This window comes from Bufo gargarizans, chromosome 3, assembly GCF_014858855.1.
Source record: "Bufo gargarizans isolate SCDJY-AF-19 chromosome 3, ASM1485885v1, whole genome shotgun sequence".
Classification (NCBI taxonomy): Eukaryota; Metazoa; Chordata; class Amphibia; order Anura; family Bufonidae; genus Bufo; species Bufo gargarizans.
The window spans coordinates 197,814,268-197,821,971 of NC_058082.1; the positions used below are offsets into that span (position 1 = coordinate 197,814,268).

General features: G+C 42.1%; 1 pseudogene; it reads right to left on the reverse strand.

Annotated features, from left to right (window-relative positions):
• Positions 1 to 919: 919 nt before the first annotated feature.
• LOC122931477 lies at positions 920 to 2,145 on the reverse strand (annotated as a pseudogene).
• Between the last annotated feature and the right edge of the window lie 5,559 nt (positions 2,146 to 7,704).

Sequence of the window (7,704 nt, forward strand, 5' to 3'; positions counted from 1 at the left end):
CTACTATACTGCTAAGTTCGCCAAATTTTTTGAAAATATTTGCTTCGATCCTAATTTATTTGCGGCGAATCGCGTTAAGAAAATGGCCCTTTCCTGGCTGCAGAAAGCCTTTATAGTGGTGTAGAACATTGTGCCTTGCAGTTACACGCATATGGAGTCTGCTGTAGTAGTGAAATAATACTGTGAGTCCGTATGACATGCAAATGACAGGCGTCGCTCTCAGAATCACTGCACACTTAACTTTTTTGGGCAGTCATGGGGCTAAAATTGACCAAATAACTCAAATATGAACTCAGCATTACAGGTCGATGTTAGCACCAAGAAGAAGCACACTCCTTTTACACCGTCAGCAGCTGATTCCACATAGATGTGGAAACGCTTATACAAGTGGAGCCCCCCGACAGAGTGGAGAGGGTGTCAGCAGTAAATTTGTGTTGACGTCACTGATTATTTTGCCCTTCCTCTGATCCGTCAGAACAATAACCCCAAAAAATCTGTTGAGCATTCGCCTTCACTTGTTCAGCATTTGGTCAGTAATCCATCAGTATTGCTAATGTAATAAAAAACAGGAGTGGATTCAAAACAGAGATGACAAGTGAACTGGGGAGAAAAAAAAAACGTTTATTTCACACACAGGACATTAACACACATAAAATACAACACAGAACGGGGGAAAAAACAGAAGATTTAAAAGACAAACTGAAAAAAAAAGTGCTTCATTAACAAGAATGGATTGATGACCAGTGTCGGGGTGACCACTATGGTAATGCATATTGATCATGAAATGTATGGGGTAATGCCTGATAACTGGAGGACAGTCCAGCAAACAAGCTGACTCCAGCTCACTCCTACAGTGCAGGCTACACAATCATAGCTGGAAGGTAACTGGTCAGTACAGGCAACACACCATAATTAAGCCTTAGTATGTGCAGGTCTCACAGCTGCTGTAACAGAACGGTAGGAAGCGGTATAACATGTAGTAAGCACTGCAGGGATTATGTCTAAGACGTGTAAGACATCCAGGGGTCCAGAACATTGTGGACAAGGTCCGAGATGCGAGTCTGTGTTCAATAGTGATTGATGAGTCTGTGTTCAATAGTGATTGATGAATAATGTTATTGATGCTCATCTCCATGATGAATCCCAGCACTTGGATTAGGTAGTCCTTACTGAGGAACTTCTGGGTTGAGTTGCTGATAAGTGGATTCTAAAGTGTCTGAAGAAATGCGAGTAAAGACATTGGAAAAATTGTTCACTTCCTCCAACGTGACCTCGTCCTTTGATTTATGAATATCATTCCATAAAGTCTTGAAGTCCTCTGTGTGGATGGCATAAGAAATGTCCATGCGAGATTCGACAGGCACAGAGAAAACAAGCTCTGTGGCTGACACTAATCTAGACACGTCATACCCAGTCCTCATTGCTGCTAGCCACGTAAGAACCTGAGAATTGATCACCAGCTTACCAAAACAACGGTAAAGGTTTCTTTGGACCGCATCCCTACGATAGCCATGAGTGCCTCAGAGCCATTATACACGAAGAGCGGGAGGCAAGTAAATGTCTCTGGTAACACCTCCAATAGATCGTCCTCTGTGTACATCCAACAGAACCAACCTGTCTACACAATCCAGTCCTCTGTGCTTGTCTTGGTGAGTGGAGGCTTGGATGAAATCTGTAGGAGCACAGCCAGTGGATCTCTGTCCTTTCCTTTGAGTCAGGTAAACAGGAAAATTTGGCTTTTAGGTTCAGCTCTGAGCCCACTTCAATGGCAAGACCCTTCTGCTCCTCAGCAGCTATGTGGGCAGACAGTTGCTTGGAATACTCTTTCAGTCTGGTGTATGAAAAATTATACATCGGTGTCATGCTGTACAGAGTCCATTGTTTTTGAAGGAGCAAAACAGCCTGTGCCGGATCAAGAGTTTGCTCCAAGGGGGTGCACTGTGGGATTTCTCTTTTAGACAAGCTTCGCAATGCAGACCGTCGAAGTGCAGAGGTAAAACTTTCGGGAGGATACCTCAAGCTGTGAAAATGACTGCTCCTTCATGCCGATTACCTACTTCTGGGGGTTAACACCCCATCGGTAGGTGTTTGCATATCCTGCAGATCTTGACAGACAAATGTATCTCCGGTCCCCTGACCAACCATATTTACCAGCATCTGTTCTAGGACATGAAGCAGTGGAATGACATCGTTCATCCCATAGTCCTGGCGACTGACAAATAACGTGGCCTCCTCAAAGGGCCTGCGCAAATGGCAGGTGTCACGCATGAGTTGCCACTGGCTGACATCGAAGTTACCTAAGGGAGTACTCCTATCCGCTTGCATCATCAAGAAATTGTTGATGGCCTTTCTCTATTCGTATAGTCGGTGGAATTCAAACGGGTGGAAACGTTGCATATCAGCCTATGTTGGGGGATGCCATTCTGCCGCTGCAGCTCAAGGAGGGTGTGATTTGCAGTGTACGAGTGGCTGAAGTGCATGCAATGTTTCCTGGACGTTTTTAGGATGTCTTGAAGATTTTTGGAAGACTTCAGGAACTGCTTGACAAACAGATTGAACACAAGCGCCATGCAGGGAGCATGGCTCAGCCCTCCTTGACGCAGCACCGACACCATGTTCTTCCTGTTGTCGGTCACCATGGTTCCGATTTTGAGTTGTTGCTGAGAAAGCCAGGATTCGATTTCTTGATGAAGGACACGGACCTGTTTCTCCCCTGTATGGCTCCCTTCACCCAGGCAATCAAGGTGTAGAACAGCATGATACTGCCGTGCCCTGCACAAGTGGTATGCTGGAGGAGCACTGTGAATTGTCCCTGCAGTGGAGGCTGAGAACACGGTGGAGGATGAGGAGGTAGAGGTGGACATTGTTGCAGGACCAACGGTGTGAGAACATGAAGCGCCATCACCTGGCCAGGTTGCTGGCGTGGCTGGGCAGTAGCAAATTATCCCAGTGGACCGTAAAGGACATGTATTGTGCTTGACCATAGTTATAGCTACCGACCAATTTTCCCAAAAAAGGCTGTATAACAAACAAATTTCACCACTAATCAACCATCAATTTTCCCCATAAAGACTGTTTCACAAAAAAAATTAATCAATGAATGGCTAATTGACTTAATTTGGTTCATACCGAAGAAAGTCCACAATCACCCATCAATTTCCCCAAAAAGGCTGTTTCACAAAAAATTTCATCAATGAATGGCTAATCTACGTAATTCAGTTCATACAAAAGAAAGTCTACAATCAACCATTAATTTTCCAGTATTCTTTTTCCTATTAATACACTGCAGAAAAATGAATATATCAATCACAATTCACCGCAGAATGGCTAATAGGACATACGTATCTATCCTATTAATACACCCTGTAAATGGTTGTAGTACAATGGAACTTCACCGCTGAACAGAATTTTTTTTTTTTTACACTAATACACTCCAAAAAGGGCTGTATTTTTCTTACTTTAACACACAATGGCTAATAAGCCCTTTTTAATTTTTCCCCACTTATACACGCCAAAAAGGGCTTTAGAACATATCCGCAGAACAGTAAATATATATATATTTTTTGCCACTGATACACGCTAAAAAGGGCCTTAGAACATATAACTGCACCACAAATGGCAAATATATTTTTCTTTTGCCACAAATACACAACAAAAAGGGCTTTAGAACATATAACTGCACCGCAAACAGCAAATATATTTTTATTTTGCCACTATTACACCCCCCTAAAGGCTTTAGAACATATAACTGCACCACTGAATGGCAAATAGATTTTTCTTTTGTCACTAATACAGAACAAAAAGGGCTTTAGAACATCGATCTGCACCGCTGAACGGCAAATAGACTCTTATATTTTTCCACTTATACATGCCACAGAAGGGTTTAGAACATATAACTGCACCGCTGATCAGCAAATATATTTTACTTTTGCCACTAGTACACGACAAAAAGGGCTTTAGAACCTATAACTGCACCTCTGAACAGCAAATATATTTTTCTTTTGCCACTAATACACGACAAAAAGGGCAGTAATTTTCGCACTTCACCGCACAACGGCTAATAAGCCCATTTTTCCCACTAATGCAAGCCAAAAAATGCTTTAGAACATATAACTGCACCGCACAAGGGCAAATAAGATGTACAGATATTTCCTTGTAATAAACCCTGTTAATGGCTGTACCAAACAGCACTTGCACCTCAATAACAAAAACTGTTTGCTGCAATTACAGAGCTGGCAATTTAGATCCCCAGTCATTGCACCAAAGTGTAATAGGATTGTTCCTATTACCCAGGCTATAACCTCCCCTACTGAACCCTGTTCTACATAAATGCTGTGGAATGATTCCTCCCTATCCTTTCCCTACACCTTGAGTAATCTTTCCCTGAACTTGTAAATAGTTTTTTTTAGCACAATTAAAGGGGTTTTCTCACCTTCTGCCTTCCCGGCATCTCTGCAACTCTGTGGGCTTCGTTCTGAGCTGGAGATGGACGGGGCTTATCCTCCTGACAGTAACCCTTGCCTCTCCATGCGCGCTCACACAGGCAGCCCTCCGTAGCTCACTGCACACTGTTATCTCTATATATTTACATACAGAGATAACAGTGGGTCCCAGCAAGCGGTAATGTCTGTCTCCTGATGAGGTTACCAGGAGACAGATACGATCGCAGTCACTGTAGGAAACTTTCAGGTCAGATCTGAAGCTTTCCTACAGTCCTCTTTCGCAAAATGACAGCCGGCACTTGCGATCTGTATATTACAGGTTCGGGGCTATTTGTGCAAGCACCGAACCTAATATACTATTTACCCTCCTAGCATAACTGTACAGAACAGGTTCAGGGCTGCTCTATAGCAGAACGAGGTGGCCGGGTGCAGGAGCTAATCCAAGAATACATACTAGATGGCCGGGGACGGGAGCGAATGCACATAAACTGGCCTCTATGTATGCTCGCTCCCGCAATTCCCAGCCACCAGAAAGGCAAGATATTTATCTCTAAGTGCGCAAGTGCGGCCACCGCAAGCGCATTCCAGCAGTGGCCGTAACCCCTAGAGACGAGAAGGGTCTAAAGGAAGCTATAATGAAAGAAAACGGGGAAGAGAAGCCATATAGAAAATGCATTACATTACAAAGTGACTGAAAATAAGATCATATACACAATAACTATGACTTTATCAGGTGAGACAATTTAATTTTTTTTTTAGCGATGTCCCTAGCGCCTGCTGACATCTCTCCCTCCACTGGAAAATGGCAGAATCCAAGATGGCTGAGGCTATTTATAGGGCTGTGACATCACAGGGTTGGCTGGCTGCTGAATGGCTGCATGCATGGCATTATGGTGATCCCGCCTTACCAGAGTTCTTTGCTTCATGTCCTCACATGTGCAGCAGCCATTTTAGGAAAAAATGTGATTCGTTACCACGAAGTGTGAGGAATTTCGGATTAGGTGCAAATTGAATAATTCCTGAAATTCGGATCGAATTCCACTTCATCAACTTCGATTCGCTCATCTCTACTGCTAAGTCCAGTTCTGCATTCTTGTTGACCACCTGCATCATGATAGACAGTTACCAACATTTTATGCCAAATAATTCATAAATACTGTTTTCAATCATGACACTTTTCAAAACTTTAACAGTAGCTGTAAAAGTGACTAGGAATTGATATAATAGTACTTCACTTTTTGCCGTGATTTACTTAATAAATGTGCCATTCTGGTATTTTTTCCTTTTTCTTACATGCATTAACCGCTTCACGACATGTGATGTACAATTACGTCATATGTTGGGTCTTTAAAGATGGCTCCCGCTCTGTTCTAACATTTCACACATCAGACACCTGAGCCTAATGTCCATGATCAGTAGTAATGGAGATTGCGGACATTTAATCCCTCAGATGCCATGGTTAAATGGGACTATAGCATCTGAGATGCCAAAATCCCAGAGATTCACCGGACAGAGATCAAGGAAGGAGTTCTATTGAAGTAATAAGCCAGAGCCTTCACTAGGCTTCTAGGCTAATTACTTGTATATTAAAATTCAGGCCAGCAGGTAACAGCACTAAATTGTAATATATATATATAATTGTATATGGTAATGGATATAATTACATTATTTTATACAAATTACAATTTGATGATTGCATGTTGGGGTCCACTTAGGGGCCTAAAAAAGTTTTAAAAAAAGTTTAAAGTTTAAAAACTATAAAAAAAAATACTAATTAGGGTGGGTTCACATCAGTGTTATGAATTCTGTTTTAGTTTTTCGTTATAATATGGTTATTATGGAAAAAAATTGAATCCATAAGCCTTCAAGAGGCATTCCGTTTTGATCCTTCATGATACAAGTCTATGGGCAGCATAACGGATCTGTCCTGGTTTCCATTATGCAGGATTATGCAGTATTATGATAGAATGCAAAACGGAAGCCTTTGCTTATAATAGAAGTCTATGGGAATCATAACGGATCCATCTGGTTCCCGTTATGCAGAATGAAAAAAAACAGTCAACAGGTCTTTGTTTTCCGGCTTGCATAATGGGAACCAGACGGTTTTGTTATAATTCCCATAGACTTCTATTATGACAGATCAAAACGGAATGCCTCTTAAATAGGGTTGAGCGAACCCAAACTGCAAAGTTCGGGTTCGTACCGAACTTTGCCAGTTTGGGTACCCGGACCCGAACCCATACTTTTTCACTGAAGTTCGGGTTCGGTGTTCAGGTGATTTTATTATTTTCCGTTATAACATGGCTATAACTGAAAATAATAGCATTCATAAGACAGAATGCTAATTAAAATGGCCATGGAGAGGTTAAAAATAAAAAATAAACTCACCTCATCCACTTGATCGCGCAGTCTTGATCGTGCAGGTCTTCTTTTTTCAGGACCTGCGAAAGGACCTCCGATGACATCACCGCGCACACCATGTGGTGAGCACGGTGACGTCAGAGCAGGTCCTGCTGAATGAAGATAGAATCTTCTATCTTCATTCAGCAGTACCTGCTGTGACGTCACTGCGCTCGCCACGTGGTGAGAGCGGTGACATCATTGCTGGTCCTTTTGCAGATCCTGAAGAAAGAAGACCTGTGCAATCAAGACTGCGCGATCAAGTGGATGAGGTGAGTTTTTTTAATTATTTTTAACCCCTCCATGGCCATTTTATTTAGCATTCTGTCTTATGAATGCTATTATTTTCTGTTATAACGGAACATAAAGTGAAGTTCGGGTCCCCATTGACTTTAATAGGGTCCGGGTTCGGGGTCAAGTTCTGGTCCCGAACCCGAACTTTGACCTGTAGTTTGGCCAAGCCCGGCAAACCCGAACTTCCATGGGTTCGCTCACCCCTACTCTTAAAGGCTTCCGCTTTGATTTCCGTCTTATGGATTCCATTATTTTCCACTATAACGGAAAACAAAAACGGAATCCATAACGCTGATGTGAACCCACCCTAATCAAAAATATTAACATCATAGGCACAACAAACAACTGCACTATAAAAAATGTTATCCCATATGATGAATAGCATAATTGAAAAAATATAGGAGATTTGATGTTTTTTTAATCACTTCACACCTCCCCCAAAATAATACAAAAAAGGTATACATGCCAAAATACCAAAATGGTATAAATAAAAACTATAGCTCGTCCTGCAAAAAATTAACCCTCACACAGCTGATCTAAGTTTTGGAGGCAAGAATATGGCAATGAA